The sequence below is a fragment of the Hyla sarda genome, chromosome 3 (genome assembly GCF_029499605.1).
Source record: "Hyla sarda isolate aHylSar1 chromosome 3, aHylSar1.hap1, whole genome shotgun sequence".
Classification (NCBI taxonomy): domain Eukaryota; kingdom Metazoa; phylum Chordata; class Amphibia; order Anura; family Hylidae; genus Hyla; species Hyla sarda.
The window spans coordinates 39,642,478-39,670,061 of NC_079191.1; the positions used below are offsets into that span (position 1 = coordinate 39,642,478).

The 27,584-nt window shown below is 44.1% G+C and overlaps 1 protein-coding gene across 11 annotated transcripts in view; it reads right to left on the reverse strand.

Annotated features, from left to right (window-relative positions):
* The window catches only part of MYT1L (myelin transcription factor 1 like), a 580,462-nt gene that overhangs the window by 454,483 nt on the left and 98,395 nt on the right, over nucleotides 1-27,584 (reverse strand). The window contains exon 1 of one of the 11 annotated variants that reach the window (XM_056564085.1): nucleotides 23,047-23,067. The exons of the other annotated variants lie outside the window; for them this stretch is intronic. The gene's annotated coding sequence lies outside the window, so the exon portion shown is untranslated. Of the gene's footprint in view, nucleotides 1-23,046; nucleotides 23,068-27,584 lie in introns of those variants that run through there. 11 annotated transcript variants of the gene reach the window in all.

Below are 27,584 nucleotides of genomic sequence, written 5' to 3' on the forward strand. Positions count from 1 at the left end.
CACTTTAATGAGTCGACAGTAGTCAAACGGTGACTCCGGTCGGCTCATTTTTGACTTGTATCCAGTTTTGTGACCAGACCTAGAATACTACGGTTTTAGGTCCGGTCACAAAACTGGATTCAGGTAAAAAATGAGCCGACCGGAGTCACCGTTTGACTGGAGTAAAGTGAATGGAGTTCAGCGCTGGTCACTCGTAGTGTAAAACCCAGATGTAAATGCAGCCTAAGAAGGGAAAGACTGCATCCTCCATTGTCCCATGTGGCAGCATCGCTGGTAAGCTTATGGACTTGCCCCACGGTTTTTCTCAATGGCAGCTGCTTCCAGCTACAGGCTCTTTAGGAGCAGCAGCTGCACAGTCTTAAAGGGGTACTCCACTGCTCAGCATCTGGAACAAACTGTTTCGAACGCTGGAGCCGGGAGCTTGTGGCATCATAGCCCCGCCCCCTCATGACTTCACGCTCAGCCACCTCAATGCAAGTCTATGGGAGTCATATAGACTTGCATTGAGGCGGTGTGGCATGGCGTCATGAGGGAGCAGGGCTATGACGTCACGAGCTCCGGCTCCAGCGTTCGGAACAGTTTGTTGCTGAGCAGCGGAGTACCCCTTTAAGTTGTAACCAGACCAGCTCTCCTTAGGTCATCCATGTTATTACATGTTATGTTTCAGCTATTTTGTAATACATTGATATGTTAGTTGTATATGAACATGTGTTTACTCACGTTTTCTGCTCTATTGTTTTCTAGTTTCACCGCGTCCTTATTACCTATGATTCAATAAATCTACAGACTTCACCATACAGTCTTGTCTATTGAAGAATAGGGCGGTTTATCTGCATGTCAGACTACACACACACACCGCGGGGTAACGTGTAGCGAGGACGGAACAGTGAAACAGCGGCCACCCAGCCAGTGGGTTACAAGACACAGAGACCTACTATAGGGCAGCTACCAGATATACAGCACTCTCTGCTCAGTCAAGCATCTTCTTAAAGGCGCAATGTCTCAGAAATCTTCACACAGATCCAGATCTGTTGCTTCTGTCTCCACAAAAGCTTCATCTATTAGCAGTGCAGTGGTCATTGCCCTTGCAAAAGCTGAAGCAGCTAAAATGCAAGCAGCATTCGCCGAGCAAGAAATGCAAGTAAAAATAGAGAAGGAACGGCTAGAAGCAACATTAGAGAAACTTGCTGCAGAAAAGGAAGCTGCAGCAACCATTGCTGAAGCAGAGTTCCTAGAGGCTATAGAGTACCCTGATACACTAAGACGTGACAGCATACCAGGTATGAAGCTTAAACCACAAGATCCATTGTAACGCACGTCAGAGTATTTACATGAGCTCCCGGGTTCAGACAGCAATACTGATCCAGTACAAAAACCTGAACATTGTACCATAAGTGAAATAGGCCCAGTGCAGTATGAAGTGCTATCCTGGGTCAACTACAAGCAAGAGAGCAACTCCACTGGTAATAACCTCATTACAGGTCAAGCAGTCAAGTCAGATTACCTCACCCTTGCATCTCCCATGACGCCAAGGCGGTATGATACTGGCCAGCACAACCAAGAGACTACTAAGAGGTATGACCATGCCCCATATTCTCACCAGGGTAGTACAATACACCACCAGTATATCCTGCTGTTAACCAGACTACAATGGACTTTGCAAAGTTTTTTACATGGTGTGAACTAGTCGCAAAAGAATTGTGAAGTTCAATGATCGTCCTGAAGGCTATAGAGCCTGGAGAACTTCCTTTCAGAATGTCACCAGAGACTTAGACCTGTCATGTAGTGAGCCGATGGACCAACAAAGGCTATCAGAAACTCAGAGAACTTAATGATTTACTAATGGAACTTCAAGTTGCCAAATCTGAAGGGGACTTACAAGGACTTGGTACCTTGACACAGCAAGTGGTGTCAACCCTATAGTTCAAAAATTACCCTACAACCTACCATAGAAGTGGATTACCCATGGTTCCACAGAGTAGAAGAGGTTTGCTATGGGGATTTGCATCTATTCTGGACAGTTCCCGAGACAGGTGTCGTCACAGAGCACTTAGACAGAAAAGAACAACTCAACTTCAGCAGCTCATAAATACTGAAAGAATTAAGACTTTTTCAATAGAAGCAATTTACAAATCTGTTTAACTTTCTGGAGAAAGTTGATATATAAAAAAAAAAGTTTTTTCTTGGATAACCCCTTTAAGGAAGCAAAGCTGGAGTTCAAAGAGAAAAACCCTCTTATAATCCCTGGTTACTGCCATATTGCTGCTTTACTTGTGAACCATTACTAGTGTTGAGCAGCATAGGCCATATTCAAATTTGCGATATTTCGCGAATATATGGACGAATATTCGTCATATATTCGCTAAATTCGCATATCGTACTATTCGCGTTTTATTTTCGCATATGCGAGAATTCGCGTATGCAAAAATTAGCATATACCAAAATTAGCATAAGCAAAATTCGCATATGTGAAAATTAGCATGTGCAAATTTTCACATGTGCGAAAATTCGCACACCAGTCTCACACAGTAGTATTAGAGCCTTCATTACACCACATAAGCTGGAAGCAGAGAGGGATGATCACTGTGATGTGTACTGTGAAAAAAAAAATTACAAAAAAAAAAAAAATGAATATTCGTAATTACGAATATATAGTGCTATATTCGCGAATATTCGCAAATTCGCAAATATGCGATATTCGCGAATAATATTCGCGAGCAACACTAACCATTACCACAATGAGGTCAGACATCAAGGAAGACTATTTACAGAAGGTGCTTTAAGAGCCGTTGGCCTATGGATTATCGGTGAAAAAAGGCTCATCAGCAGTATCATCTTTAAATGTATCACCTGCCTCAAACTTTGGGGTCTAAATCAAACACAAAAGATGGCTAATCTGCCAGCAGACAGGCTTGACATAGAACCTCCTTTCACCAATGTTGGCCTTTTTTTTTTTTCGACCTTGGTCAATCACCACTGTACGTACTAGAGGCGGTCAGGCCAACAGTAAGCACTGGGCAGTTCTATTTACCTGTATGTCTATCAGAGCTATTCATATAGAGGTCATGGAGTCCCTAGACACCTCAGCTTCATTAATGCTCTCAGATGTTTTATTGCTATCCGAGGCCCTGTCAAACACATTTGTTCTGACAGAGGTACTAATTTTGTTGGAACAGCCAAAGAATTCAAAATTATTTCAAATGTGGACTACAAAAGTGTTGAGAAATTCTTGAGTAACCAAAGTTGCATATGGACATTCAACCCACCGCACTCTTCACATATGGGAGGCTCCTGGGAAAGAATGATTGGCATAGTTCGAAGAATTCTTGACTCTATATTTCTACAGTTGGGCACAACAAGACTCACCCATGAAAGTCTAATTACCTTTATGGCAGAAATTGTAGCTATAGTAAATGCAGGACCTCTCACCCCAGTCCATAGTGATCCAGAGGAACCTCTTATTGACTCCTTCCATTTTGCTTACTCAAAAAAACGGGACATTCAATGCTTCTCCAGGAGAATTTGATGTCTAAGATTTGTATAAACGTCAATGGAGACAAGTGCAAAGCCTTGCAAATACCTTCTGAGACAAATGGCGTAAACAGTATTTATCTACATTGCAACCCTGGAGCAAATGGCAAATCACCAAGCCTAACGTAAAAGATGGTGACATTGTTCTTAAAAGACTGTCAAAAGCTCAAAGAAACCATTGGCCTCTTGGCTTAGTCACCAAAACATTCCCTAGTGAGGATGGAAATGTTCGCAAAGTAGAAGTGAAAATAGCAAAGGAAGTGAGTCCAAGTTGTTTCTCAGACCAATATCTGAACTAATTTTGCTTCTATCTTTTGAAGACTAAATTGGTGGCATCCATGGATACCAGATGGGGAGTGTCATGCCTCCAGCATCTTTAAGTACTGTAAACTTTGCCTTTCAGTGTTTTGTCCCTCTGCTCCTTCCATTCCTCCTCAGTGAAGTGAAGCATTCTGGGAAAGAGAACTCCATTACAGACTGTGCTAAGAAGGGAAAGACTGCATCCATCATTGTCCCATGCGGCAGCATCACTGGTAAGCTTATGGACTTGCCCCACAGTTTTTCTCAGCCACAGCTGCTTCCAGCTACACAGACTCTTATGTTTAGGAGCAGCAGCTGCACTGTCTTAAAGGGGTACTCTGCTGCTCAGCGTTTGTAATAACATGGATGACATGAGGAGAGGTGGTCTGGTTACAACTTAAAGGGGTACTCCGCTACTCAGCGTTTGGAACAAACTGTTCCGAACGCTGGAGCCGGCACCAGGAGCTCGTGGTGTAATGTTCTGAATGAAGAGCCGCTTCCGGGAGCTCGTGATGTCATAGCCCCATCCCCTCTCAATGTCACGTCCCGCCCCCTCAATGCAAGTCTATGGGAGGGGGCGTGGCGGCTGTCACGCCCTCTCCCAATGGATTTGCATTGAGGGGGTGGGGCGTGACATCATGAGGGGATGGGGCTATGACATCACGAGTACCCGGCAGTGGCTCTTCATTCAGAACAGTTTGTTCCAAACACTGAGCAGCGGAATACCCCTTTAAGTTGTAACCAGACCAGCTCTCCTCATGTCATCCATGTTATTACATGTTATGTTTCAGCTGTCTCGTAATACATTGATATGTTAGTTGCATACGAACATGTGTTTATTCGTGTTTTCTGCTCTATTGTTTTCTAGTTTCGCCCCGGGCTTATTTCCTATGATTCAATAAATCTACAGACTTCACCATACAGTCTTGTCTATTGAAGAATAGGGCGGTTTATCTGCATGTCAGACTACACACACCACGGGGTAACCTGTAGCGAGGACGGAACAAGTCACCTTAACATAACTATAAGCCAGCAAGTCAAGCAATCCAAAAATAAAAAAATATTGCCTTAAGTTTGCAATGAATTGTAATGCTAAAACCCATTGTCTCCATGAAATGCATTCACCGACAACACAGAAAGCTATAAACCCCAAGTCAATGTCATTCTTGGATAACAGGCATAAGCCTAGTGTGTTCTAGCAGGCTCATTGCAGAGAATGACACCAATAGAAAGGTCAATCACAAATAAGTCAATCACAGTGATCCCCAGACACTTCTGCCCTAGACTGGAAAAGTCAGCAGCTCCATAAAAATGCATTACATCAAGAGGTCACCAGCATGCCGAGCAATGCCCTTTACATCGACTAGAAGAACATGCTCAATCTGCATTAGTTTGATTGACACGAGTTAAATTTAAACCCGTGTAGGACACACATAGTGGAAATGTATAAGGGACGTGCCTATGAGTGACGCTTCGAGGGGAACCGTACAACCTCTTCAGAAAACCAATGTTCAATTTGCTGCCGATCGGGTATCATACAAATGGGAAAAGTGAGAAGATTTATTGTCCTTTGGAAACTGATATATGAGGCCAATATCAACCAACAATAAGACAAAGGGAGAAAAGGGAAGACCATGCCCATAAGTGCTCCATATAATGTCACATGGGTGATTTTCCATAGTAGGATTTTTGTAGAAAAAAAAAATACAGAAAATGTTATATAGTTTTTTGTGTGTGACACCTTTTTAATGATGAAATAAATATATACATAATATAACACAATAATAATTATTTACATATATATATATATATATATATATATATATATATATATATATATAGTAAATTTGAGTAGCTGTATTAGTCCAGTGATGCAAATCATAAAATGTTGCAGTATCTTGTAATACCTTTTTTATTGGACTAACAGCATTTTGTAGAGACAAACTTTCGGGATTCCTTTGGACTTGATAAAGGGAGGAATCCCGAAAGCTTGTCTCTACAAAATGCTGTTTGTCCAATAAAAAAGGTATTACAAGATACTGCAACATTTTATGATATTTTTATATATATATATATATATATATATATATATATATATATATAATTATTATTGTGTTATATCATGTATATATTTATTTCATCATTGTAAAGGTGTCACACACAAAAAACTTACATAATCCAAATAAAAGAAGGAAGAAAACAAAAATGCATGGACACTGAGGATTAGACCAATGCAAGATGTAAAGCAGAGCTTCCCAAAAAGTATGCCTGAAGCTGTTGCAAAACAACAAATTCCGAGCATGCTGGAAGTTGTAGTTTTGCAACACCTGGAGGCACCCTTGTTGGGAAATACTGATGTTAAGTGGTCACATTGACATATGTATGACCATATGCATAAGGGTAGTATGTAAAGAAAGGAGAGTTATTCCCTGATGAAGCAAGTTTGCAAAACGCGTCAGATTTGTGTATTACTGAGGTGGGGCCTCACTACGCTGTATGCACCCTACCTTATGTTTGATATTGGATATACATAATGGGGCAGTACCTTGACTTATGGTAATTGTTGGTCTAAACCTTAGTATCCCAGCTGTTTTGTTTTCTTTCTTTTTTTTTATGTGGCTTATGTAATAGTTTTTTGTGTGTGACATCTCTTTAATGATGAAATATATATATATATATATATATATATATATATATGTTTTTGTTTTTTTCCGGTACTTTTATTTTGATACAGATATCATCTGTCAAACACCTACAGTTTTCATGTGACTATGTCTTCAGTTTTCTTTTTGGTTGTGTATTATTATTCTTGCTTTTATATTTCTTAAACATTTTGTTGCCCAACATGCAAAATCAGACTACACATGGTTTGTTTGTTGTCTGTAACCATAGAGACGGAGACATGGTTTGCCTTGAAGATGTATACACAAAAATGGAATACTGCATAATTGAAGAAAAAAAAAATGCAAAGGACATCGGGTTAGTGCACAAAATGTGCCCCTTTTTGCCAATTTGCTCCATGCTTGCCAAATGGGTGTGGCTTAGCACAGAGTGTGTGGCTTTGTGTGAAGGGATCTTCCTCCCCCACCACAACAAATTTACCACAACTTACAGCTCTTAGCAGGTGTAAATTGTAGTTGAACTCTACATCAGCTCCGCACTAGTGTCGATTTCCATTGCTGCCCCATAAGAAGCTTTAGGTGCACCTAGATTTATCAAAAGGTGTGCGTCTCTTTATAAATTCAGCACGATCCTACACTGGTGGTGTAAATTCTAGTATAGCAATAAAATATGTATTCTGGACTACTTACTATTGTATACCCCTGGGAAGTCATGTTGCTGACACAGTGCTCCCTACTGCCACATCGGTCCATATCAGGAACTGTCCAGAGAAAGAGGGCTTTGCTATGGGGATTTGCTCCTGCCCTGAACAGTTCCTGACAAGGAGAGAGGTGGCAGCAGAGAGCATTGTGGTCAGACTTGAAATGACTACACAACTTCCTATGGAGCATACAGCAGCTGATAAGTAATGGAAGGCTTAAAGTTATCCAGGAAAAAACTTTTTTTTTATACATCAACTGGCTCCAGAAAGTTAAACAGATTTGTAAATTACTTCTATAAAAAAATCTTAATCCTTTCAGTACTTATGAGCTTCTGAAGTTAAGGTTGTTCTTTTCTGTCTAAGTGCTCTCTGATGACACGTGTCTCGGGAACCGCCCAGTTTAGAAGCAAATCCCCATAGCAAACCTCTTCTACTCTATGCAGTTCCCGAGACACGTGTCATCAGAGAGCACTTAGACAGAAAAGAACAACCTTAAATTCAGAAGCTCATAAGTACTGAAAGGTTTAAGATTTTTTAATAGAAGTAATTTACAAATCTGTTTAACTTTCTGGAGCAAGTTGATATGTAAAAAAAAAGTTTTTTTCCTGGATAACCCCTTTAACCCCTTAAGGACTGAGCCCTTTTTCACCTTAAGGACTCGGCCATTTTTTGCAATTCTGACCACTGTCACTTTAAGCATTAATAACTCTGGAATGCTTTTAGTTATCATTCTGATTCCGAGATTGTTTTTTCGTGACATATTCTACTTTAACGTAGTGGTAAAATTTTTTGGTAACTTGCATCCTTTCTTGGTGAAAAATCCCAAAATTTGATGAAAAATTTGAAAATTTTGCATTTTTCTAACTTTGAAGCTCTCTGCTTGTAAGGAAAATGGATATTCAAAATAATTTTTTTTTATTCACATATACAATATGTGTACTTTATATTTGCATCATAAAATTGATGAGTTTTTACTTTTGGAAGACACCAGAGGGCTTCAAAGTTCTGCAGCAATTTTCCAATTTTTCACAAAATTTTGAAACTCGCTTTTTTTCAGGGACCAGTTCAGGTTTGAAGTGGATTTGAAGGGTCTTCATATTAGAAATACCCCATAAAAGACCCCATTATAAAAACTGCACCCCCGAAAGTATTCAAAATGACATTCAGTAAGCGTTTTAACCCTTTACGGGTTTCACAGGAATAGCAGCAAAGTGAAGGAGAAAATACACAATCTTCATTTTTTACACTCGCTTGTTCTTGTAGACCCAATTTTTGAATTTTTGCTAGGGGTAAAAGGAGAAAATTTTTACTTGTATTTGAAACCCAATTTCTCTCGAGTAAGGACATACCTCATATGTCTATGTAAAGTGTTCGGTGGGCGCAGTAGAGGGCTCAAAAGGGAAGGAGCGTCAAATGGTTTTTGGGGGGCATGTCACCTTTAGGAAGCCCCTATGATGCCAGAACTGCAAAAAACCCAACATGGCATACCATTTTGGAAACTAGACCCCTCGGGGAACGTAACAAGGGGTAATGTGAACCTTAATACCCCACAGGTGATTCACGACTTTTGCATATGTAAAAAAAAAATAATTTTTTTACCTAAAATGCTTGGTTTCCCTAAAGTTTTACATTTTTAAAAAGGGTAATAGCAGAAAATACACCCCAAAATTTGAAGCCCAATTTCTCCCGATTCAGAAAACACCCCATATGGGGGTGAAAAGTGCTCTGCTGGCGCACTACAGGTCTCAGAAGAGAAGGAGTAACATTTGGCTTTTTGAAAGCAAATTTTGCTCTGGGGGCATGCCGCATTTAGGAAGCCCCTATGGTGCCAGGATAGCAAAAAAAAAACACATGGCATACCATTTTGGAAACTAGACCCCTCGGGGAACGTAACAAGGGGTTAAGTGAACCTTAATACCCTACAGGTGTTTCACGACTTTTGCATATGTAAAAAAAAATAAAAAAATTTACCTAAAATGCTTGGTTTCCCAAAAAATTTACATTTATACAAAGGGTTAAAGCAGAAAATATCCCCCAAAATTTGAAGACCAAATTTCTCCCGATTCAGAAAACACCCCATATGGGGGTGAAAAGTGCTCTGTTGGCGCACTACAGGTCTCAGAAGAGAAGGAGTCACATTTGGCTTTTTGAAAGCAAATTTTGCTCTGGGGGCATGCCGCATTTAGGAAGCCCCTATGGTGCCAGGACCGCAAAAAATACCCACATGGCATACCATTTTGGAAAATAGACCCCTCGGGGAACGTAACAAGGGGTTAAGTGAACCTTAATACCCCACAGGCGTTTCACGACTATTGCATATGTAAAAAAAATAAAAAAAATTTTACCTAAAATGCTTCTTTTCCCAAAAACTTTACATTTTTAAAAAGGGTAAAAGCAGAAAATATCCCCCAAAATTTGAAGCCCAATTTCTCCCGAGTACGGCGATACCCCATATGTGACCCTTAACTGTTGCCTTGAAATACGACAGGGCTCCAAAGTGAGAGCGCCATGCGCATTTGAGGCCTAAATTAGGGATTGCATAGGGGTGGACATAGGGGTATTCTACGCCAGTGATTCCCAAACAGGGGGCCTCCAGCTGTTGCAAAAGCTGTTTTGCAACAGCTGGAGGCTCCGTTTTGGAAACTATGGCGTACCAGATGTTTTTCATTTCTATTGGGGAGGGGAGGGGGGCTGTGTAGGGGTATGTGTGTATGTAGTGTTTTTTACTTTTTATTTTATTTTTTGTGTTAGTGTAGTGTAGTGTTTTTAGGGTACAGTCACATGGGCGGGGGTTCACAGTAGTTTCTCGCTGGCAGTTTGAGCTGTTGCAGAAAATTTGCTGCAGCTCAAACTTGCAGCCCGATACCTACTGTAAGCCTCCGCCCATGTGAGTGTACCCTGTGCATTCACATTGGGGGGGACCTCCAGCTGTTGCAAAACTAAAACTCCCAGCATGCGCTGACAGACTGTACAAGCTGAGAGTTTTAGTTTTGCAACAGCTGTAGGCACACTGGTTATGTATCACGGAGTTTGTGACCTTACTCAGTGTTTCAAAACCAGTGTGCCTCCAGCTGTTGCAAAACTACAACTCCCAGCATGTACGGTGCATGGTGTAAGGTGACTGCTGGGAGTTGTAGTTTGCAACTGCTGGAGGCACACCGGTCGTGAAACACTGAGTTAGGTAAAAAAAAAAAACTCTAAGTTTCACAACCAGTGTGCCTTCAGCTGTTGCAAAACTACAACTCTCAGCAGTCACCGACAGCCAACGGGCATGCTGGGAGTTGTAGTTATGCAACCAGCAGATGCACCACTACAACTCCCAGCATGCACTTTAGCTGTTTGTGCAAGCTGGGAGTTGTAGTTATACAACAGCTGAAGGTACACTTTTCCATAGAAATAATGTGCCTCCAGCTGTTGCAAAACCATAAGTCTCAGCATGCCCATAAGGGAATGCTGGGAGTTGTGGTGGTCTGCCTCCTGCTGTTGCATAACTACAGCTCCCAGCATGCCCTTTTTGCATGCTGGGAGCTGTTGCTAAGCAACAGCAGGAGGCTGTAACTCACCTCCTGCTGTTGCTTCATCACTGGACTGTCCCTCGCCGCCGCCGTCGCTCCTGGGGCCCCGATCCCAACATGGACGCCGGGGATCGGGGTCCCCAGCACCCGGGGTCGTCTTCCCGCACCCGCTCACGCCCTCCGGAAGAGGGGCGGGGCGGGTGCGGGAGTGACGCCCGCAGCAGGCGCCCTGATTGGTCGGCCGGTAATCCGGCCGACGAATCAGGGCGATCGTGAGGTGGCATCAGTGCCACGTCACCCCTGCAGGCTCTGGCTGTTCGGGGCCGTCAGAGACGGCCCCGAACAGCCAGTAATTCCGGGTCACCGGGTCACTGGAGACCCGATTGACCGGGAATCGCCGCAAATCGCTGGACTGAATTCTCCAGCGATCTGTGGCGATCGCCGACATGGGGGGGCATAATGACCCCCCTGGGCGATATGCCGGGATGCCTGCTGAACGATTTCAGCAGGCATCCGGCTCCGGTCCCCAACCGGCTAGCAGTGGGGGCCGGAATTCCCACGGGCGTATGGATACGCCCTGCGTCCTTAAGGACTCGGGATGCAGGGCGTATCCATACGCCCTGCGTCCTTAAGAGGTTAAAGGGGTACTCCACTGGAAAACATTTTTTTTATCAACTGATGCCAGAAAGTTAAACAGATTTGTAAATGACTTCTGTTTAACAATCTTAATTCTTCCAGTACTTATCAGCTGCTGTATACTACAGAGGAAGTTCTACTCTTTTTTTGAACTTCCTTTCTGTCTGACCACAAGTGCTCTCTGCTGACACCTCCGTCCATGTCAGGAACTGTCCAGAGTAGGATAGGTTTGCTATGGGGATTTACACCTGCTCTGGACAGTTCCTAAAATGGACAGAGGTGTCAGCAGAGAGCACTTGTGGCCAGACAGAAAGGAAATTCAAAAAAGAGAAGAACTTTCTCTGTAGTATACAGCAGCTCATAAGTACTGGGAGGGTTAATATTTTTAAATAGACGTAATTTACAAATCTGTTTAACTTTCTGGCACCAGTTGATTAAAAAAGAAATGTTTTCCAGTGGAGGACCCCTTTAAGATTTCAAAATAGAAGTGATTTTCAAATTTGTATTACTTTCTTGCACCAGTTGATTTGAATACTATTTTGTTTTCTCCAGAGTATCCCTTTAAGTTTATGGGACTAACTACACTAGTAGCTATATCAGTAAATGACTAAAGCCTGATTTGTGTTTTATTGCAAAGAATGGCTCAATGTCCCAAAATGATCTCTCATTAGTAACTCGTTGCAATTTTCCCTCATATTATATTTTATAATGGAGAAAGCAAATCACTTAGCTAAATACAGTACTGGAGATTAATAACATTCTTACAGAAACAGATTTAGAAGAAAATTATTAGACAACACAATTGCCTTACAAATTCCTGAAAATACTGATTGTCCTACAAAACAACCGCAGTGTATTTTTAGGTTAAGAGATGGAAGAATGTTTGCAATTTTGGATTTTAGAAGTAAGAACAAGCCTACACTTCACCTCTGTCCATTGCCAGGTCTAGAAGTGTTGGTCGGTTGTGTTCGCCCCCCACCATAGGAAAAAGCAGCAAAAGAGGCGATGTCATAGTCAAAATTACAGAATTTTTTCCCAATGCTTTCCATCCATATTGGACCAATGTCAGGTGAAATATCATTCAGACAATGACCACCCAAAACTCTCCAATAAACAGCAGTCCCCATAGACATTGCATTGTGGGAACCTGCTGGCAGAATCCACAAGATGTAGTAGCTATAGTCACCTTTTTACTTTGGGCAACGGCTAAACATCTGACCTCACTTACACACAGAATGACATTGTGACACCGATTGCACTGGTTTTATAATATTTTATAGAGGAGAAAGCTAAATGTAAGTACCAACATGATTCATTTTGGCAAACAGTCAATTTTTCCTACCCCCAACCTTCTGACCGTAAGATTTTCTATCAAAAATATTACGTTCCTCAGTCCATTCATCAGCTATATTTTAGAGCAGACCAATAAATGTATGCATAACAAAGTTGCCGGTAGGTAAGATTGGACATGATGTCAATGTGAAACTGGGTGGTTTTGCAAAAACACATTGATTCTGCGAAAATACTAACATTTTGTGCAAATGATAAATCAAGCAAAGACTGCTAAAAGGACTTTACTGTAATGCGTGTCAACAGATAAGAACAGCGCAGATCTAAGCTCATTCAGAACCACTGTCCCTACCTACTTGGATGATCCATCCTAAATGGCGACCCGCAACTAGCCAACGGTCCTTGACATGGGACATCAAAGAAAGTCAGACAGGCCAGGTAAGCATCACATGGGTGAAACAGTGCAAAATCTGCAAGCCAGAAATGGACAAGCCAGAAAATCTTAATCTAGAGGGAAGCATAGTACAAAATCAGAATCAAAAGCAGAGACAGGAAAATCAAGGGTCAAACCTAGAGAACAGTAAAGTACAAAGTCAGCAGCCAAAGGCAAGGTAAGTTCACAAGCAGAGGTCAGGCCACAAAAAGCTCAAGAAACAAAAATGTAAGTAAAGTGAATTATCCACAATCACAGTCAGTGAAGCAATACAGCTACCAGTTTAAATATCCCACTCTTGGGGGATGTGAGCAATTCCATCCCCTGATTAGCCTGTCCAGGCCTTTAGTATAGTGATGCACGGCCCTGTGCCATACAGAACCGGTCACTGAGGCAACTTAGGGACACTCCTGATGGCACCCTGTTAGGATCAGATGTGGCACAGGAGCAAGGCAAGGTAAGTTCATTACAATATACCAACATTAAGTCCACCAGAGCTAAATCTCTACTGCAGTAGTTTTGTGCTCTGGCTGATAGAGAGTGGTCCCAAATGGAAGACCCCCCCCCCCCCCCTCCTTGACTTCTATAAGCCTTCATAAAGGCAAATGGATAGAGGTTGTTTTAATGGGGCATTCTTTTTAGGGTAAAGCTTTTAAAGGGGTACTCTGCCCCTAGACATCTTTCCCCCACAATCTCCCTACTGCACTCCGCGTTTGTTTAGAGTGTCGGGTGCAGAGCCGGAGGCTCGGGACGTCATGGCCGCACACCATCAATGCAAGTCTATGAGATGGGACGTGATGGCCATCACGCTCCCTCCCATAGACTTGCATGAGGGAGCATGGTCTCCTCCTCGCATCGCCAGTCATCCGGCACGGAGTGAAGTTCGCTCCCTGCACCAGATGTCTGGAGTGCCGCAGCCGAGATTGCGGGGGTCCCCAGCGGCAGGACCCCCCACGATCAGACATCTTATTCCCAATCCTTTGGATAGGGCATAAGATGTCTAAGGGCGGAGTACCTCTTTAATGTAGACCACAACAGACAAAAATACTAAGTGGCAATCTAGATGACACGTCTTGGTAATCCCACAGGATAGAGGATACATAGTTGATCAGTGAGGGTTCCGCCACTAGGATCCCTCCTGATCATGAGAACATAGGTCCCTTGTCCCCCAATTGAGTGGATCGCCAGCACCCATGTTTAGTTGCCAATTCAATCACTTTCTGTTGAACCTCCCAACATAGTCAAACAGTAAAATTGTCAATGCTAAGGGTCCCATAAACAGTGAATAATGCAAAGGCCAAGACTTGCTCACTGCTCGGTTTCACTCAGGAGAAAAGCGTCCTCTGCTGGACCCTCCCACCGATCAGCTGGTATAACTATCCTCTGGACAAGGGATATCTTTTAATCATTGGATAATCCCTGTAAAGCTTTAGTGTCATTTAGAAAAGTGTCAGTGCTGAGACCCCCACCAATCTCTAGATATAGCCGGGTGAAGGGGACGGCAGCATTCTCGCTCCATTCTCATTTCATGGACTATAATGCCGCAGGGGTATGAAGCAAAAAGAAGCTTAGCACTGAGACCCTGACTGACTAAAATGTTTTATATGAATGCATAATTGCCCCAAAAAAGACACTATACCTTCAAAATGCTGCGATTTTGGAAATCTCGCCCTGAGCACTTAAAGGGGTTATCCAGGAAAAAACTTTTTTTTTATATATTAACTGGCTCCAAAAGTTAAACAGATTTGTAAATTACTTCTATTAAAAAATCTTAATGATTTCAGTATTTATGAGCTTCTGAAGTTAAGGTTGTTCTTTTCTGTCTAAGTGCTCTCTGATGACACGTGTCTCGGGAACCACCCAGTTTAGAAGAGGTTTGCTATGGGGATTTGCTTCTAAACTGGGCGGTTCCCGAGACACATGTAATCAGAGAGCACTTAGACAGAAAAGAACAACTCAACTTCAGAAGCTCATAAGTGCTGAAAGCATTAAGATTTTTTAATAGAAGTAATTTACATATCTGTTTAACTTTCTGGAGCCAGTCGATATATAAAAAAATGTTTTTTCCTGGATAACCCCTTTAATCACCACAAACTTGTAAAAGAAAAGAAAAAAAAAAACACGGCAGAAGAAAAAACATCAGCCTTATACATTCCTAAAATAATTCACAGATGGTTACAGTCATACACCCAGTGTAATTCCTATGATGTACATTTTCATATACGCTGATTATACTGTAAATATTTATATTTATCAACAAATGATTCTATTATGATTCTAAAGAAACTTCGTAAAGGAATTCAACAGGATCTTAATAACATTGTATCAATCCATGATCCCTATTGCCAGATCATGTTTGCCACGAGCCATAATAAATGTATATATCCCGGAGGGATCATTTTTCAGGCTGACATGAGCTGCGTGCATATTAATACTGCGCAATTTATGTATATGCAAACCCAATTTAGGACAGTATGTTAGAGACTAGTCACGATGTTGACAGTATTGCTGTATTACTTCAGACTCTATGTTAAATGTATATCCCTTGATAAATATGTACAGTCATGGCCGTAAATGTTGGCACCCCTGAAATTTTTCAAGAAAGGAAGTATTTCTCACAGAAAAGGATTGCAGTAACACATGTTTTGCTATACACATGTTTATTCCCTTTGTGTATATTGGAACTAAACCAAAAAAGGGAGGAAAAAAAGCAAATTGGACATAATGTCACCAAACTCCAAAAATGGGCTGGACAAAATTATTGGCACCCTATTAAAATTATGGAGAAATAAGATTGCTTCAAGCATGTGATGCTCCTTTAAATTCCCCTGGGGCAAGTAACAGGTGTGGGCAATATAAAAATCCCACCTGAAAGCAGATAAAAAGGAGAGAAGTTCACTTAGTCTTTGCATTGCATGTCTGTGTGTGCCACACTAAGCATGGACAACAGAAAGAGGAGAAGAGAACTGTCTGAGGACTTGAGAACCAAAATTGTGGAAAAATATCAACAATCAAGTCCATCTCCAGAGATCTAAATTTGCCTTTGTCCACAGTGCGCAACATTATCAAGAAGTTTGCGACCCATGGCACTGTAGCTAATCTCCCTGGGCGTGGATGAAAGAGAGAAATTGATGAATGGTGTCAACGCAGGATAGTCCGGATGGTGGATAAGCAACCTCAAACAAGTTCCAAAGATATTCAAGCTGTCCTGCAGGCTCAAGGAGCATCAGTGTCAGCGCAAACTATCCATCAACATTTAAATGAAATGAAATGCTATGGAGGAGACCCAGGAGGACCCCACTGCTGACACAGAGACATAAAAGAAAGACTACATTTTGCCAAACTGAACTTGAGTAAGCCAAAATCCTTCTGGGAAAACGTCTTGTAGACAGATGAGACCAAGATACAGATTTTTGGTAAAGCCCATCATTCTACTGTTTACATAAAACGGAATGAGGCCTACAAAGAAAAGAACACAGTACCTACAGTGAAATATGGTGGAGGTCAATGATGTTTTGGGGTTGTTTTGCTGCCTCTGGCACTGGGTGTCTTGAATGTGTACAAGGCATCATGAAATCTGAGGATTACCAACGGATTTTGGGTCGCACTGTACAGCCCAGTGTCAGAAAGCCCAATTTGCGTCTGAGATCTTGGGTCTTCCAGCAGGACAATGACCCCAAACATACGTCAAAAAGCCCCCAGAAATGGATGACAACAAAGCGCTGGAGAGTTCTGAAGTGGCCAGCAATGAGTCCAGAACTAAATCCCATTGAACACCTGTGGAGAGATCTTAAAATTGCTGTTGGGAAAAGGCGCCTTCCAATAAGAGAGCCCTGGAGCAGTTTGCAAAGGAAGAGTGGTCCAACATTCCGGCTGAGAGGTGTAAGAAGCTTATTGATGGTTATAGGAAGCAACTGATTTCAGTTATTTTTTCCAAAGGGTGTGCAACCAAATATTAAGTTATGGGTGCGAATATTTTTGTCCAGCCCATTTTTGGAGTTTGGTGACATTATGTCCAATTTGCTTTTTTTCCTCCCTTTTTTGGTTAGTTCCAACACACACAAAGGGAATAAACATGTGTATAGCAAAACATGTGTTACTGCAATCCTTTTCTGTGAGAAATACTTCATTTTCTTGGAAAATATAAGGGGTGTCAACATTTACGACCATGACTGTATATGTCTGTATCTGTAATTCCCAATCAAAGTGCCTTCAGCTGTTGAAAAACTACAACTCCCAGCATGCCCGGACAGCCTTTGGCTGTCCAGGCATGCTGGGAGTTGTAGTTTTGCAACAGCTGGAGGCATACTGGTTGGGAAGCCCTAGTATATACCATAGCATGTTTGAAACTCTTATATAGTTCATAAATTTGCCACAATAGTGAATCCTGGCTGTATAACTTAAAGGGGTACTCCTGTGAAAGAACAGATTCGTAAATGACTTCTATTTAAAAATCTTAATCCTTCCAGTACTTATCAGCTGCTGTATAATCAGAGAAAGTTATTTTCTTTTTGAATTTCCTTTCTGTCTGACCACAGTGCTCTCTTCCGACACCTCGGTCCGCGTTAGGAACTGTGCAGAGCAGGAGCAAATCCCCATAGCAAACCTATCCTGCTCTGGACAGTCCCTGACATAGACATAGGTGTCAGCAGAGAGCACTTGTGGTCAGACAGAAAATAAATTCAAAAAGAAAAGAACTTCCTGTTGAGAATACAGCAGCTGATAAGTACTGGAAGGATTAAGATTTTTAAATAGAAGTAATTTACAAATCTGTTTAACTTTCTGGCACCAAAAATATTGTTTTCCACCGGAGTACCCCTTTAATAGGAGCGTTGTGTGCGGTATGTGCTGCAGCTGATCAAGCAGGGACTCCCAAACACTGAATATAAATCTGTTCATTGGTTTATATTCATTTATGTTGTGTTTACTGAACTGAGACAAGGGTTTCTCAAGTCAATCCCCGGAAGAAGAGGAAGACCATCCTAAATTCCTACCGAGCTTTGAGCTAAATTTGAGTGGAGGGACTATGCCCCAAATTTTTTTTTTTTCGGAAATATGCAACACAAAACACAGAAAAATTTGCAAATCTACACTACCCTAAGCAGAGCTCTAGACAAAGGCTTCCTTAGATGTTTTTAATCTCACAGCCTTCTTTCAGAAATTTCGCCCCAAATTCACAAAATTAAAAAAATTTAAAATAAATGCGGCGAAAAGCAACTACACACAAGGACCAATGGTAAATTTCTCACAAGGCGTTTAACCCCTAGAGGACACATGATGTGATGTATATGTATGTCACAGGGTTCCGCAATCACCGTGTCTACCAACACAGTAAAGTAAAGATGGCAGCAGCTGGGGACCAACCGCTAACGGTGGACACCAGCGATTTGCGCTAATGTACGCCATTAACCCTTCAGATGCTGTGATCAATACTTATGAATAGCCCTGACCAGTAATACCAGTCAATAGATTCCTATAAAAAGTCCCCTGTGGGGACATAGAAATCTAAAAAAAAAAAAATAATAAAAAAGTTTTGAAGAAAAGTGAATAAGCCCCTCCCCCCCCCAAAAAAAAAAAAAAAATTAAAGGGGTACTCTGTTGAAAAAAATATATAAATAAATAATTAAATCAACTGACACCATAAAGTGAAACAGATTTGTAAATTATTTCTATTTAAAAATCTTAATGGAAATCTGTCACCAGTGTCACCTGCACTATACCTGTTGGTACCGACATATAGTGCAGGTGACACTGATGACAACGGTACTTATCTTGTCCCGTTCCGTGCAGGGGATCTCCGGTAACCTCCTCCGTCAACTTTAGCTCCGGCGCAGTTTGGAGCATGGGCGGAGCTTAGTGACGTCACCGCTGCTGTTCTCTAGCAGCAAGACCCTGCAGAGGTGACGTCACTAAGCTCCGCCCATGCCCCTGCTCTCTGCTGGCTCCCTCTGCTGGAGAACAGCAGCAGTGATGTAACTAAGCTCCCCCCGTGCCTAAAGCCGTTTCTGCTCTCTGCTGGCTCCCTCTGCTGGAGAACAGCAGCAGTGATGTCACTAAGCTCCGCCCATGCCCCAAGCCGCTGCTGCTCTCTGCTGGCTCCCTCTGCTGGAGAACAGCAGCAGTGATGTCACTAAGCTCCCCCCGTGCCCCAAGCTGGGCCGGAGCTAAAGATAACGGAGGAGATTATAGGAGATCCCCTGCACGGATTGGGACAAGGTAAGTATCGTTGTCATCAGTGTCACCTGCACTATATGTCGGTACCGACAGGTTAGTGCAGGTGACACTGGTGACAGATTTCCTTTAATCCTTCCAGTACTTATAAGCTGTTGTGTGCTCCACAGAAAGTTCCTTTATTTTTTTAATTTCCTTTCTGTCTGGCCACAGTGCTCTCTGCCGACATTTTAGGAGCAAATCCCAATAGCAAACCTCTCCTGCTCTAGACAGTTCCTGACATGGACAGAGGTGTCAGCAGAGAGCACTGTGGACAGACAGAAAGGAAAATAAAGTGGAAAAATAAAGTTATGACTCTTAAAAGGCGAGGAGAAGAAAACGACAAAACAAATATTTTTGCATCGGAATTGTAGGAATTTAATGTCGATACAGAACATTGCTGAGCTTGCCTACGCCTCCTGGTCAAAAACCATTTAACCAGCCAGTATGGATCCTAGGAGGCCGGTACCAGTATTACATTTAAACCAGCAAACAAAATGAATTCAGAAATACTTGGTGTCAGTTCTATATGGATCTTAAAATGCTTTTATAAAAAAAAGACCTTCTTGATCTCGGGCTGCAAGATTCCTCCTCCCTGGTGTCAGGAAGATCTGTAAGTCACTGGTCAAGGAGGAGTAACATGATCAAGCTCACAGTAAGGCCATGATCACATGGCCAGAATCTCCGTGCAGAGATTCCGGAGCAGCAGAGTCCCATTGATTCCAGCATGGAAATTCCATTTTCTGTGTCTGCACAAAGAATGAACACGTTGATTCTTTGTGCGCAGTCCGCGCGGTACGCATTCCTGTGCGGTCTTAGCGCCAGCATGTTATGCCGGTGCCGCTCTCTCCGCAATGTCCGCATATAGATTTTCCGTGCGGACATTCCGGAAATGTGAACATGGCCTAACTGCTTGTGAAAAGGGGTAACGTTTCTCCTTAAAGAGAGAGTCACAAAGATGTGTGGAGAGAGACTAAGGGTCTATTCACATGGCAGAATTTCTGCTTGCGGAAATACCATTGTGTGAATAGACCCTTAAAAGCTATTGATTCTCCACTGGGAATTCTGGGGAGAAAGGATATGTAAAGCAGCTCTCACATCACCTTCTCAGGTAGCTTTCTCTTGAAAGTCAGTGTTTCAGTCTTACTCAGGGTCTTAGAAACTGACTGGGAATGTATGCCAAGCCAGAAATCTATGAAGGAGCAATAACCTGAAATCAGCTGTCTGCAGATGGGTAGGCTTTCCTTCTGTCTCGGCATACATTCCCAGTCAGTTTCTTAGAGTGGGAGTGAAATATTTACTTAGAGAAAGCTGTCTCAAAATGTGGTGTAAGAAATGCTTTACATATTCTTTTTTTTTAAAGTTATACTAATTTCTTCACTGTCATCTATGAAGTGATCAGAAGGGATTGCAGGCTATCAGCAGAGGTCAGGGAGTATGGATGGAGATTGCTTGGGAGTTTTAGGGTAGGGTCACTCGTAATGGATCCGCAGCGTATTTTACTCTGCGGATCCGCTGGTGACCCGACCCATTTTGTACTTCCAGCAGTTGCCACCCCCCATTCCCCCGCCTCACCCCTCCCCTTGCCTGCTCGCAGCAGCAATCCACCACTACGAGCAGCCACACAGGGGGCCTGCTAGTCGCTGAGTCCATTCTGACATCACGGACAAGCCGCAAAGTCTGAGTTCACTGGGAATGTGCAGTATACTCAGACATCACGGAGCAGCCACAATGTCTGAGTACAGTCCACATGCGCAGTGCACTCAGACATCGCGGCTGCTCCGCGATGTCAGAGTGCACTCGCCGACTTGCAGGCCCCCTGTGTGGCTGCTTGTTGCGGCGCATTGCCGCTGCAAGCAGACCAGGGGCGGAGCGAGGCGGGGGAATGGGGAGTGGCAACAGCTGGATGCACAAAATGGATCGGGTCACTGGGGGAACTGCAGCGTAAAATACCCTTAAACATCCTGCCGACAGACCAACAGCATGATAAAGTATGATTTAACTGCCTGACAGGCAGGTGCAGTGAATAGTTGGAGTGTGGACAGGGATATGGGGATGGGGCGGTTGGGGGAGAGAAGATGTATCGAAAGCTAAGAGAAGAGTGAAGGGAGGGGGCAGACAAAAATCAGTATGGGGCAGGGAGAGGGCATGGCAGTGCTGAGGCAGTGCCACCCAACTTTCCCAGTCTCCTGAAAAGCTCCAATATGTCTTCTTTACCAGACAAATATTCTCTTCAGGAGACTGCAAAAGCTGGGTGCCAGGCAGTACTGTCTGGTGAAGCAGACATGAAGAGAAGTAGCAGATGTCAATTAGTTGCTGTATTTCCTGTATTGATTGAATTATTGATTGATAATTTTAAGGTGTGAAAAGGCCTCCAAAGAGGTCAGCGGAGGCCAGGGCGCATGGACGTCAGTGAGGAGCGGGCTGACTGACATGCATTGTATGGGTCTTGTGACCTCAGCCAAACTCTTCATAGATAAATCAGGATCAGCTCTCCTACACCTCCTGCAGAGAAGACGGCCCCGCTGTCAGACACGTCTCAGGTTCCTGGTCTCTGGTGAGTTTTTCTAAGTTTGAGTTGGAAGGTCGAGTTTCCTTGAAGGTTAAATGGGATCTGCAGAATATTTCTGTTCTTATTTAGCCCCTTTATGTGAAGAATAAGGGGGCTTTGTGATGTGATTTTTCTTCTTCCCTTCTTCCCTCTGACACAAACTAGGTGATAATATATATATATATATATATATATATATATATATATATATATACAGTGGTCCCTCAACATACGATGGTAATCCGCTCCAAATGGACCATCGTTTGTTGAAACCATCGTATGTTGAGGGATCCATGCAATGTAAAGTATAGGACAGTGGTCTACAACCTGCGGACCTCCAGATGTTGCAAAACTACAACACCCAGCATGCCCGGACAGCCGTTGGCTGTCTGGGCATGCTGGGTGTTATAGTTTTGCAACATCTGGAAGTTCGCAGGTTGAAGACCACTGTTAGAGGAAGTCGTACTCACCTGTCCCCGCCGATCCGGACCGTCACCGCTGCCATGGATGTCGCCTTCCATCGCTGTCGCCACGTCCCCGAGGTGTCCCCGACGCTCCGGCAAGGCCTCTGCTTCCCCGGCATCCTCGGTCTCCGTCGCCGCCATCACGTCGCTACGCACGCCGCTCCAATTGGATGACGGGACGGCGTGCGCAGCGACGTGATGACGACGATGGAGAGCGCCGACGATGCAGGGGATCCCGAAGAGGACGCGCCGGAGCCCCGAGGACAGGTAAGAGACATCACCGGACCACACGGGGCACCGTAAACGGCTATCCGGCAGCAGCTGAAGCAGTCTGCACTGCCGGATAGCCGTTTATGCGATGGCCCCAACATACAAAAGCATTGTATGTTGATGCTGCCTCTGAGAGGCCATCGTATGTTGAAATGATCGTATGTCGGGGCCATCGTAAGTCGGGGGGGTCACTGTATATATTTAAAGGGGTTCTCCGCAAGTATATGTAAGTCACACACCCTCCCTTAGACTTGCCCCAGCGATGGGACCCCCGCAATCAGACATCTTATCCCCTATCCTTTAGATACACCTTTCATTTTTTTATAGGACGGTGTTTCCCAACCAGGCTGCCTCAAGCTGTTGCAAAACTATAACTTCCAGCATGGCCGGACAGCCAATGGGTAACACTTTCCTATAAACATGTCCAGGCATGCGGGGAATTGTAGTTTGGAAACAGCTGGAGGAACCCTGGTTGGTAAACACTGATATAAGAGGACAAATGTGCTGTTTTTAGGTATAATGACCTCCATCTCTGTACTGTTCTTCTCTCCCCCATGGATCTGATCACTTCCTGGTTTCCTCTCTGAACTGTGACCCTGCTGCTGCCAGGCAACAGAGCTCAAACTTTCCCACAATCCCCCTTGTTTATGTGGTGTCAGGGTGTGAAGTGAGGTGGATGGGGCAGATGTTGTAGCCCAGGGGCAGATGGTGTTAACTCCTAAATGTTCGTGACGCCAGGGCGTGGTTTTAACCGAGAACCACCCAAACAGTAGCACCGCTTGTCCTAGTTTAGGCAGGGCAAATAGGAGTCCAAGGCCAGGCCAGGGTTAACGGAAGCTTTACTGAGGTAGACAGATGTATACAGTCTTTACAGCTTGGCCAGGATCCCAGAAAGGGGACCAATACACAGGGGACCTCGCAGCTTGCTGGGACTTGCAGTGGCTTTGACAGAGTTTAGCACAGCCACGCTGACTATAACTGACTTGACTTGACTGAAGTTAGATATGGCAGACAGAGATGACTTGACTTACTGACTTATGGCTGTAATTTAGGCTTGAGGCCTCCAGATGTGCTGGACACTGGCTCTGAGACGTCTGGACTGGACTTGACCTTAGGATCTAAGAGAGTGATTATAGTACCTCACCCTCTTATAAAGGGGGACTGAGCAAGGAGCCCATAGGCTAGCTGCGGGTCATCTGGCTACCTGGTGCTCTCTGGGTAACAAAACATGTGACTTTAATATATGACAACCATTATCATGTGACTAATAACCATGTGACCATATCAAAGGTCCTCTACACATACAGTAACCCCCCAACCTACGATGGCCCCGACATACGATCATTTCAAGATACGATGGCCTCTCAGAGGCCATCGAATGTTGAAGGCAGCATCAACATACGATGCTTTTGTATGTCGGGGCCATCGCATAAACGGCTATCCAGCAGCACAGACTGCTTAACCTGCCACCGGATAGCCGTTTACGGTGCCCCGGGTGGTCCGCTGACGATCACTTACCTGTCCTCGGGGCTCCGGCACGTCCTCTTTGGGATCCCCTCCATCGTCGGCGCTCTTATCGTCGCCATCAAGTCGCTGCGCACGCCGTCCCATCATCCAATAGGAGCGGCGTGCGTAGCGACGTGATGGCGGCGACGGAGAGCGAGAATGCCGGGGAAGCAGAGGCCTTGCCGGAGGGTCGAGGACACCCCGGGGACGTGGCGACAGCGATGGAAGGCGACATCCAGGGCAGCGGTGATGGCCCGGAGCGGCAGGGACAGGTGAGTACAACTTCCTATATCAGTGGTCTTCAACCTGCAGACCTCCAGATGTTGCAAAACTACAACTCCCAGCATGCCCGGACAGCCGTTGGCTGTCCGGGCATGCTGGATGTTGTAGTTTTGCAACATCTGGAGGTCCGCAGGTTGTAGACCACTGTCCTATACTTTACATTGCACGGATCCCTCAACATACGATGGTTTCAACAAATGATGGTCCATTTGGAACATATTACCATCGTATGTTGAGGGATCACTGTAATATACAATTATACAGATTATAGGGGTGCAGTCCAGGTGAGCCCTGGGGACGTGCAGGGACTCAAGCTGATAGGACTGTGAGATGCATATCCCGTACTGGGACATCACACTTACATACAAAGTAGAGGCTAATAAGCAATATGCAGTTGAACTGAGCATGTGCGACCGTCTCAGTGGATGGTCGTAACCAAGGGCAACCGGGGAAAATAAAGCAGACACATGGGGGATTAGTACATTTATAATTCTCTAATACAGGACAGGAATGCTTGTACATTTGGAATATGTTAAAAGGGGTTGGCCACATTTTGCACAACTTTCAATATAACACTGCTGTGAGTATGATGTATTACTTTCACATACTCCGAGGCTTCTATGTGGCCTTGTTCTGGCACATTCCCTGCTCGGTCTTTTGTCACCGAGCAGCCGGATGGCTTATCGTCCATACATGGCTGCCCATGGAGGAGCCTGCGGCAATACACGTCACCCCGCCAACTCCACTGCGCCTGCGCTCCTTGCTCGAGCGCAATATACTGCTATGGAGGAGGCACGGTGACGAGTATCACGTTCTCCTCCATAGGCCACCATGTATTGGTGATTAACCATCCGGCTGTATACGGAGACAGAAGACCGTGCAGGAGAGAAGTCGGGAGATGTGACAGAACAGGCTCACATAGAAGCCTCAGAGTATGTGTAAGTTATATATCATACTCCCAGCAGGGTTAAAGGGGTACTCCGCCCACAGACCTCTTATCCCCTATCCAAAGGATAGAGATCGCTTGGACCCCAGCGATCTCTGTGCAGCCCCCTGCATTTGTTTAGAACACTGGTTGCAAAGAGCGTGGTCGTAATATCACTGCCACGCCCCCTGTGACGTCACACCACACCCCCTCAATGAAAGTCTACTGAAGGAGGAGGTGTGGTGGCCATCACGCCCCCTCCAATTGAGTTGCATTGAGGCGGTGTGGTGCGACATCACAAGGGGGTGTGGCCGTGACGTCACGACCCCGCTGCCGGCTCCAAGCGTTTGGAACAAAATGTTCCGACCGCTTGGGCAGCGGAGTACCCCTTTAAAGTAAAAGTCGTGGTAAAAGTGGCCAACCTTTTTAAGTTGAAATAATCAGTTTAGACTTATTTATCTATTTATTTATCAACCTATCTTTTTAAACTCATTTAAGTTGATACATTGCCCAGAAAATTGGGAAATTACCCCTCTCTCCCCATACCTCCAAAGCATGCCTCTTTTTTGCTAGTATTAAAGAGGTAGTCCGGAGAATTGAACTTATCAGAAACGTATCCTCTATCCACAGCATAGAGTGGGGATCCGACTGCTTGGGCCTCGTCTATGTACACATCCTCAGGGCAGTCTAGGCCCCCACCTTACTGTATGAGAACAAGTGATTGGCCATTCAGTCAGTCACTGGCTGAGGTGGAACATCGCTGCGGCCGGTCATTGGCGTAACGGGCTGTCACTTGTACTCCTCCAGGAAGGTGGAGGCCGGAGAGCCCTGGGGATGGGTACGTTGACTGGGCCCTGTTAGGAGATCATGGGGCATCCCAGCAGTCGAACCCCCCACAGTTAGACACTTATTCCCTATCCTGTGGACATGGGGTACATGTTTGATAAGTTCAGTTCCCCAAACTACCCCTGCTGCTGGAACAAAAAAAATAAAATAGTTTTAATGGTTGCACACCTTGTGAATCCGCATCATATGGTTTGCAACATCCCTTATAGTACATCTTTTAGGGTCTATTCACACGTACGGTATCTTGCGCAGATTTGATGTGCAGGATTTCATGCTACAGATTTCAATGTAAACTAAATGACTGAACACTTTATCTCGCCTTAAATCCTGCGCATCAAATCTGCACAGGATACTGTATGTGTGAATACACCCTAAGGGAACGTTCACACGTACTGGATCCTGCGCAGATTTGATGCGCAGGATTTGTAACTGCAGATTAGAAGCTGCGCTCAGTCATTTCATTTACATTGAAATCTGCAGCAGAAAATCCTGCGCATCAAATCTGCGTACACGTGAACGTACCCTAAAAGGTTTTTTTTTTTTTTTGCTTTTTTATTTTTACTTAGTTTTGATAAACCAGGCCAAAGTTCTTGGTTGGAAAACTCCAAAAGAGTAACGTTATGAAACAACAACCATACTAGCGCCACAATTATAGCCTGTACATGCTAATGCACTAGCACTGCCTGGCATTTTACAGGAAAGAAGGGAAATGTGATGAGACACTCCAGCGAGCTTGTGCGGTAATGTAATAATTGTGGCTGAGAGAGTGTGGGAAAGCAGTCCCAGCAAATCACCAGGGGAAAATGACAGAACGAGAAGAGACAGACAGATATAGGTGGGAGGAACGTGGGAGAAAAAATATGAACAAATGAAAAAATAAAAAAAAAAAGAGAACGAGAAAGGTGGTGTGAAGTGTGGGCGGTGGTTATGATTATAATGTGGTGGCCCAGTACAGGAGTTGTACCTCTGTACCCTAGCTGCCCTGTCAGGAAGCCTCCCTGCAGTGTCCCCTGGGCCCCCTGCACCTGTTCCCCTTCTGTATTCACTTGTATATATGTTATCCAGTGTATTATACTTGTAATGTGTTATAGCTTTCAGAACCAGTGTCTTGTGATTGTAACCCAGTGAGGTATCAGTGACCATGTGACCTATGGGACCCCTCCTTGTCTCCCCCATATAAGCCCTGGGAGGAGGTAGCTCGCTCCTTTGATTTCCAGTCAAGTCTTTGTTGAGGTCCAGTGCAGTCAAGTCCTAACAGTGTCTGGAGTCCAGAGGAGGCTTCAAGTCAGTCAAGTAGCCACAAGTCTACAAGTCCACCACCCCCAGGTCCCAGTCAGAGCCTGGTAAGCTACAAACGGGGTATATCAAGAAGAGAAAGGTATATAATCACGCACTCACCCGGTGTATGCCAAAGAAGTTGCTTTTATTCCATGCTGGAAGGTTACAGCAGTTTGGGTCCGGGAGAGGAAGAAATCTTGAGCTCAGTTGTCCACTTGGTCACGC